Source organism: Arachis ipaensis, chromosome B8, assembly GCF_059453495.1.
Source record: "Arachis ipaensis isolate K30076 ecotype BB chromosome B8, ASM5945349v1, whole genome shotgun sequence".
NCBI classification, from domain to species: domain Eukaryota; kingdom Viridiplantae; phylum Streptophyta; class Magnoliopsida; order Fabales; family Fabaceae; genus Arachis; species Arachis ipaensis.
In genome coordinates, this window is record NC_142443.1 from 17469444 (window position 1) to 17478663 (window position 9220).

Sequence of the window (9220 nt, forward strand, 5' to 3'; positions counted from 1 at the left end):
ATTAAAAACCTCATTATCTTTTAAACTTATCGTAGAAACCGTTTAAGATTTTTTTTTTTCTTTTTATATTGGATTCTAACTCCAATAAATTTTGATCCAAATGTTTCTGGACACTTCTTGCAGTGATCCAATACTTTTAGGCTTCAATTTTTCAAGATTTGCAATTGTGATTTTTCATTTTGCTACATCAGAATAAAATTATCCCTTGCCATGTTATGACTAAGGATGACAATAAAACAGATAGAGGTAAATTTTTGTCGTATTTGATCCCACTTAGCTTTATTCTACAATAATTTGCGGAGAAATTGTTCTATTCTTATTCATAGGTAATAAAAAATTAAACTCTAACTTATTTTTATAAATATTCATTTCACTCTTATAATTATTAAAATTTAATAAATTAAATTAAATTTTAAAATTTATATAATCATTATTATATATATAACATAAATTAAAATAAAAACTTAAGAGTAATATAATATTATTAATTATTTTACTTATATATTACATATTATATATATTATATTAAAATTATATATATACTAGAGTGAGTAGGAACGGGTATTATTTAAACTCGACTCTCTCTAAAATTCTATCTCGCTAAAAATTTTATCTGACAAATAGAAGTAGAATAGAAGTAAAATTTTATCTCGCTAATATTATCATCTCTAGATATGACATTCACTGATTTTATAATATAACTCTTTTTTGCACCTATACTTCTTAAATTTGCAACTCATCTTTTTTTGGATTTTTTTTTATTGTAATCTCCTTCAGCAGGTGCGATTCTCCTTTATCATAATTTTCCTTTTGAGCTTTGTCCATTTCTCCCTTGATTTTTTCCGTCTTCATTTTTAACGTCATGATTTTTTTCATAGTATTTTTGCATATGAAACATTTTTACCAAACCCAAGTGCAAACTAAAGTCATCAAGTAGTATTATATTTGTAATAATAACAGTGCTTATTTAAAATAATAATTTGAGCCTAATAACAAAGAAGATTCTTCTTTGAAATATGATTTCTAAAATTTGGTTTCTCCTTTAATAATCTCTAGATCTGTCCTTGATTTGATTCGTCTCTATTCTTTGATGGTCATGCCAAAAAAAATTGAATGAGATAGTTTCATTTAGAAAAGATACTTTTATTTATGAGAGAATTGACTAAAAATTTTATATATATATATGATTAAAACATAAAGTATTATTTGTATTAGTTTGATTAATATCAAATTTGATTTAAGAAACAAATAAAACCAATGAATTCGCAACAAATAATCGTCACATATCATATATAGAGATAAAGGACATTTGAATTTGTTGATTTTTTACTCTTTTTGAGTTAAATATTAAATCGAAAACATTTGCAGGGAGTGAACGAAAGCATGAAAGAAGAAGTTCAAATATACAAAGAGAAAGTGAAGATGTATCTATCTTCTAATGACAATAATATCATATAAAAACTAAGCTTAATTGACTCAATTCAACGTTTGAGTATATCTCATCATTTTGAACGTGAAATTGATGAGATATTACTACAAGCCCACAATGATTTTACCAACAATGACTTTGCAACAGAGGATCGTGACCTTCACTTTATTGCATTATGTTTTCGTTTACTCCGACAAAAGGGATATTATATTTCATCAGGTATATATGTAAAAATTTAATATTTTATCTTATATATAATTGCAGTACAAAAAAAATATCTATTATTAATTATGGATTCACATTAATTATGTGAATTATATAGATATTTTCAACAAATTCAAGAATAAAAAGGGAGAATTCAATGAACTAACTATTATTCAAGATGCTAAAGGAATATGGAGTTTGTATGAGGCTGCACAATTAAGGGTTTATGGGGAAGATATATTAGAGGAAGCACATAAATTCACATACAATAAACTGAAGTCCATCACCAATCAATTGAACCCATCTTTAGCTGACCAAATCAATCAGAGTTTAGAACAACCTCTTCACAAGGCAGTTTTAAGAATGAGGGCAAGGTCATATATGTCTTTCTACGAAGAAGATCCTTTGCATGACAAAGTTCTTCTAAACTTTGCAAAACTAAATTTCGATATGCTCCAGAAATGGTATCAAAAAGAAATTGGTATTACCACCAAGTAAGTATATAAATCTAGACAAGTACTCCTTATTAAAAAAGAGAAGGAATTTCCTGTGATGAACAAGATATAACTTTTTGCATTATTATAGATGGTGGAGAAATTCAGAGTTTGGGACAAAGGTCCCTTATGCAAGAGAGGGGATAGTTGAGTTATACTTTTGGCCATTTGCTATAAACTCTGAGCTTAAATATACTACTTTTAGAGTTGTGACAACCAAAGTAAATCAATGGATGACTATAGTTGATGATACTTATGATGCTTATGGAACAATTCAAGAACTTAAGCTCCTCACACTGGCAATTCAAAGGTTTGATTTTACTAAAACAAGAATTGACCAATTTTACATTATGCTATTTATATTTTAATTAAAAAGGATCCAAAATGATCATCTTAATAATTCAATTCCATGATTATGTCTCTTTCTTAGTTTTTAGCCCTTTTGTGTTTCAGATGGGATATTAGTTACATTGCATCTCTTCCAGAGTGTTTCAAAACTATTTTTAATGCAATTGTGGAAGTCACTGATGAAATAATAGAGTTGAGTGCTAGAAATGGAGAAACAAATTTGGTGTTGCAATGTGTTAAACAGGCGGTAAGCTTTATTTCTTAGTTTCAAAATTAAGTATCATTTTCATTAACAGAAATATTTGTTAATAAAAAAAAATTAGCTAAAGACCACCAGAACCTACTTTATTTATTTAGTTTTCATTAATTGTTACGACTATTAATAAATACTGAATAAAATAAATTTTAATTTTTTTGTCTTCCTAGTACTACCGTTCCATTAATTATTCTATCTACAGTTGTCTCATTATGTACAAGGTTACATTGTTGAAGCAAAATGGTGCTATGAGAGTTATATTCCGAGCTATGATGAGTACAAGGTTAACGCAGCTTCAAATTTAGGATACCAAATGCTTGCAACAACATTTATTGCTTTCGGAGAATTTGCAACAAAAAAAACTCTTCATTGGATTTCTAATAACATTCCTCTCATCCTACAAGCTTCGTCACTTGTTGCCAGACTCAAATGATTTGGCCTCACATAAGGTAGAGATATTAATTTTGGAAAGGTTAGATATATAATAATTTATATGTATTTTTTTTATAAATTTGTTTTTTAAGAAATTAATTTTAAAAAAATAACAAATAAATCTTTGACCTTTTAAAATTTTGATAAATAAAGTTCTCAAAAATTTTAATTACAAATACATTTCTAATATTTATAAACAGCGAAAAGATATGTCTCTCCGTTCATTTGTCTCTCCTAAAACAAACGGAGATGGCTGACACTCACATGTCCATAATGGAATTACGTGTCTATTATTGTGCTAAAGTGTAATCTCTCTAAAAAAGTTAGAAGATAAATAGATCCATGTGCTCCCAAAACGGCGCCGTTTTGAGAGCTGCCTTAAATCTTCAAATTCTAGTCAGACTCCATTGCAGTGCCGTTCATCAAGTTTAGAGATAATCCCCTTCTCAATTCAATCTCAACACATAAATAACATTGTCATTGTTATGCTAAACCAGAACTCCGTTTACAAAAACTTAATCTTTAGCTGCTTTCTTGTAATACAAACACTAAAAGATTTAACCTTTTTACATCTGTTGCATGGAATTAAATCCTCGCATTTTGAAATGAAATCAATGCTTCACTTTCAAGAAGGGAGCTTCTCTCAAAAGACCAATGCTTCGCTTGTCTCACTGGAAATCCCATCGACGACTGTTGGTGGTGCGACCCAAACTGGTGAACAAACCGACAGAAGCTCACCGATTGTGGCATCTGGTTCGGGAGCAACGCAATGGGTAGAAAGGCGGCCAGATCTGCTAATGAAATAGGGGCGGCAAAACCAAGGTTTTCAGTCCCTTTTCATGGGTAAATCGGCTATGGTGCCCCGAAGTGGGTAGGAGCAGGTTGAGTTCGTATCGTTGTGGAGCAATAGTCACATTCACCCTTGGAACGTGGAACGTCTTTGAGGAGAAATCCTTTCTTGAAGTTCAACAAGCTTTAAACAGCTACAAGATGGTGAACGGTCGCAACGCCAATGTGCACGTCACCAGTCACAGCTACATCATGTTCAAGTACGTCTCGAAAGTGATCATCCACAATATCCACATCCACGATTGCAAGCTAAGCCCTCGGGCAACACCAATGTAAGAGCTTATCCAACCCACATGGGGTGGAAAAGGAGCCTTCGACGATGACAGAATCTCCATCTTCGGGTCACGCAAGATCTGAATTTGACTAGAATTTGAAGATTTAAGGCGACTCTGAAAACGGTGATGTTTTGGGAGCACAAGGACCTATTTGCCCATTAACTTTTTTGAGGAGATTATACTTTAGTACTGTAACAGACATAGCTCCGTTATGGACACGTGAGGGTTAGCTCAGCCATCTCTATTTGCTTTAAGAGAGGCAAATGGACAGAGAGACGTATCTGTCTGTCGTTTGCAAACTTCAAGGATGTATTTATAATTAAAATTTGTGAATGATCTATTTGTCAAAGTTTTAAAAAGTCGTTCGGGCCTATTTATCTTTTTTCTTAATTTTGTAATATAGTATTAGAGATTTTATGACAAAAAAGTTTAAAATTTGATATTTAGTGATTTGAAAAAATAAATTAATATAGGACAAATAAAAAAGTGAAAATAGAACTTATACAAAAAATTTAACAAATAAAAAGAAAGAAAACTCTTGTTTGAAATCAAAAGTATATTAAAAATATAATCATTTATGTTTAGGTGTTAATTAATATAAAATATTTTGAAAATAATAAATAATTTTAAATAACTAACAAATATTTATAACCAAATCTAACTAAATACTTTTAGGTTTAATTACTCTACTGGTCCTTATAGTTTTGTAAAATTTTTAATTAGGTTCCTATACTTTTTTTTTTAATTGAGTTTTTACACCAAATTTTTTTTAATTGGGTCCCTATACTTTTTTTTTCTTTTATTTAGGTCCCTGTACCAATTCTTTTTTTTAGTTGGGTCCTTATAAAATTAAGCCAATTACTACTAAGAGGGACTTAATTGAAAAACAAATTTGGTGCAGGGACCCAATTAAAAAGAAAAAAAAGTATAGGGACCTAATTGAAAGTTTTACAAAACTATAGGGACCAATAGAGTAATTAAACCATACTTTTAACTAGGGGTGGCAATATGTACCCTACCTGCGGATACCCAACCCGACCCCACCCGATCGGGTAGGGTTGCCAACCCGATCCGCAGCGGGTAGGGTAGGGTGCGGGTAGGGTTCTCGTGCGGGTCGGGTAGGATGCGGGTTGAGCCTCAACTCTACCCGACCAACCCGCACTCTATATATGTTTATGTTATATACTTATATAAAAATATGTTTTAAGTGAATGTTGAACCAAAGACCTTTCACTAAATGCAAAATATTTTTAACCACTAAAAGAAATCATTAATTGATAATTTAATATCTTTTTTTACAAAAAAATCAATTCTATTTTAAATTATCATCAAGTTATATAATAATATTGTATATTTTTTATAACCCGCGGGTAGGGTCGAGTACCCGCGGGTTAAGAGCGAATAGGGTTAGGGTTGGGATATTCTCAACCCGCGAGTAGGATAAGGTTGAGTTTATATAAAAATCTCAACCCGCGAGTAGGATTAGGATTGGATCCAAACCCTATCCTATCCTACCCATTGCCACCAATTTTAACCATATCTTTTCCTTTTCTTACTCGTATATTTCCATGTTCCTTCTAAATAGAACCTTAATCACTTTTTCGTCTGCTCACCCAATAGCACGTTGTCACTTGTCATCATTGTTGTGCATCTTTTCCTTCTTCTTATACTCTTTTTCCTTTTTTCTTCTACTCATCATTCTTCTTTTACATTTCTTTCTTCTTCTCTTGTATCTTCTTTTCGTTCTTTGATTAGATTTTCACTTTCTAGATTTGCTTTTTTTATAAAAAGTGTAGTTGAGCTGATCGGATAAAATTAAAAATGCTTATACACATATTATTAGATCTCTGTTTCTAAATCATGGGCCTATACTATCTTATTTTCCTAAATATTTGAACCAATTATTTGTAGTTTGAGCAGCAAAGGAAACATGTTGCTTCTTCGGTAGAATGTTGCATGAAGCAATATAGCTTTTCAAAAGAGGAGGCCCATGCATTCATCAAAAAGGATATCAATAATTACTGGAAGGATATGAATGAAGAGTACCTCAAGTTAAGTGAATATATCCCAAGGCCAGTCCTTGATTGCATTGTTAACATGGCACGCATATGTGAGTTTCTATATGCGAACTCTGAGGATAAAGTTACAAATTGTGCACTCTTCAAAGACCACATTGTGGCACTACTTTTGGATCCCGTGGTCATGTAGCAGTTTCATGGTCCTAAGCTTTTGGGTTCTACCGGGATCAATTCTCCTTAATGCTTAATAAGGAGCTTTAATAATATGGATGTTGTTCACCTTCTCTGTTATTATTTTTTGTTTAATAAAATAGCTTGTTGTGGCAGCTAGTGTTATATTGAACTTCTTTTAAATGCTTCTTAAGAAACAATTGTATTGAATAATATATTTAACAAGGAAATACAATTTTTTGATATTTTATAGTTTATTTATATTCAATTTTAAGCAGAAATAATCTTCAATTTAGTCTCTAAATTTTTATTTAATCTTCAAATTTTACAAACATGACTCTCATTAGTTCTTGAGATAATTTTCAATACACGAACGTTAATGGAATACTACTGACACAAATAATTAGATATCACGCTATAGAATTTATAAAATGACATCGTATTGCTTGTTTTTGGAAGAAAAAAAATTTCAATAAATACAACTTAAAATATTGTTTTTGTTTATTCAAGTGCCAAAACAAAAACATCTGTTTTACTGAGTTCAAGATGGTATCTGACATAACTTACCTTTGTAAAGTTTGAGAACTAGATAAAGACAATTAAAACTTTAAATATTAAATTGATACTCGCATATAATAAATTTAAAGACCAATTAAATTAAATATTATCTCTTTTAAGCATCCGACAACCGTATGTCAAAAAAAAAAAAAAAAACCAGTAGCAGCCATTGCTCACTTTTTATTTAACGAAACAGCTAATAATCTTATTCGTTTAATAATAATAATAATAATTATTAGGGTGTAATAATAAGTATGGTTTTTCAATATATTTAAACTATAAACTTTCTCTAACCTAATATTATACCTCAGAGTAAAACTTGTTCTAAGTGTCCATTTATATAGTTTCAAATTGCAATATATATAGTGGCTGCTCTAGATCAGCTCAACTACACTTTTCATAATGTCCGATCTTATCATCTTTATGTAATCACTCATCACTACTCGTGGTGCATATTCAAACTTCAAAGTAAGTATGTAGAGCAATATACATAGTGACTCATATAAAAAGAAAAGTGGTTATCTTATAGTGAAAAATAAGAAAATACACTAATAATAGCCTTGAACTAAAAATATAACTAATAAGATTAAAATATAAAATTAATTATTCTCATCGACGTCACATCCAAAAAACCTTCAGCCACCTTGCCGGCTTGCCGTCACCGTAAGCTGCTGCCTTGGGTTCTTCTCTGCTCTGGGTGCTTCCTTCATGCCCTCTGATCTGCTCGTGCTTCCTCGACTTGCCTGTGGCCTGCCAATTGTTCACGTTTCCATCTGTCTTGCTTATGCAATTCGCTTGTCGCTCGTGAGTTGTTTAATTCTTTAAAGAGAAAGTTTAGGGAGTCAGCAGTTTTATTAAATCTAGACACTTAATCACAAAAAAAAAAGAATAATCTTATATAATTAGATATAATTTCATATCATTAAAAATATTAATAATAACTATTTAATTATATCATTATTACAGTAACAATCATCATATAAACCTAAGGTCCAGTAGCACATATTTACATATCTAAATTTCACTTGATATCATTAATTTTAGCTTGTTATTATTCTAGTCAATTTTTTTTTACGGCAATTATTGGAATCCAAAATCAATTATCAGAGACCCTCAACCTTATTTCTAAAAGTTAATCAAAAGAAAAGTGGTTTGTATGTTAGTAATTGCACAATGTTGCGGTTAAACTGATTTTGAGAGCCATGAGAGAGAGAGGGAGAAACACGGGATGGGTAAATACAGGAACAGATAGCAATAGGGAGAAACACGGGGTGGGTAAATACGGGGAGGGGTAGCAATAGACATACAAACCAACAGGATAAGGATCCTCGGATTTGGAACAAAGAAGAGTATTATCGGTTGGAGCTAGATTCTTTCTCGATTTTTGCTGATAATCTTCCAGTTGATATCTCCAAAGCGCGAACTATTCAGTCTGTTCAATTGGACGGACAGGATTATAGACATTTATCTTGCGCGGAAGAACAAAAATGGACAGATCTATCTATTTGCGTTTATCCGATACACCACAAAAGGTGGAGCATTGAAGGCTATTGCAAAAATAAATCACATGGTGTTGAGAGGTAAGAGAATGTTTGTTGCAGAAGCAAAATACAGAAGAAAACATGAACTGAAGGACGTTAAAGGAAAAGAAGTGGAGGAACCGGCAAGAAAAGAGCAGGAAGGTGGACCTCAACAGCACAAGATTGCAAGGAAGATGGAAGAGCATGTGGATAATTTTGCAAGAGATGCGCAGGGCAAGGACCCAAATAAGAACGGATGATCCAAGAAAATAGAAATACCAGTGGCAAAAAATAATGTTACTTGGCTACAAAGGAGTATTGTGGGAGGCACAAAGAAGATGATCAATTTTCAGGCACTACGTCAAAAGATTCATAATGAATGGCAGTGCGTAATGCATATAAGGGAGTTGGGTGCATACAAAGCAATGCTAACGTTTGACATGTTAGCTAATGCGGAGGAAGCATACACATTCATAATGAACGATCTATTAAAATTTTTCTATATGGTATGGAGATGGGATGAGACTGAGAGAAACGAAACTAGAAGAGTCTGGTTGGAATGTTATGGAGTACCTTTGCATGCTTGGTCAAAGGAGACCTTCACAAGATTAGGAGATCAATGGGGTGAAGTGGTAAAGTGTGATACTTTAACGGAAACGTGTAATT

The 9220-nt window shown here is 31.7% G+C and overlaps 1 pseudogene across 1 annotated transcript; it reads left to right on the forward strand.

The window, feature by feature from the left end:
* The first annotated feature begins 1458 nt into the window (after nt 1-1458).
* LOC107610596 (putative terpene synthase 2) lies at nt 1459-6733 on the forward strand (annotated as a pseudogene). Its single transcript, XR_015895591.1, has 6 exons — nt 1459-1648; nt 1752-2127; nt 2219-2437; nt 2581-2722; nt 2934-3180; nt 6199-6733. The product of XR_015895591.1 is annotated as a putative terpene synthase 2 (transcript).
* Nucleotides 6734-9220: the final 2487 nt, after the last annotated feature.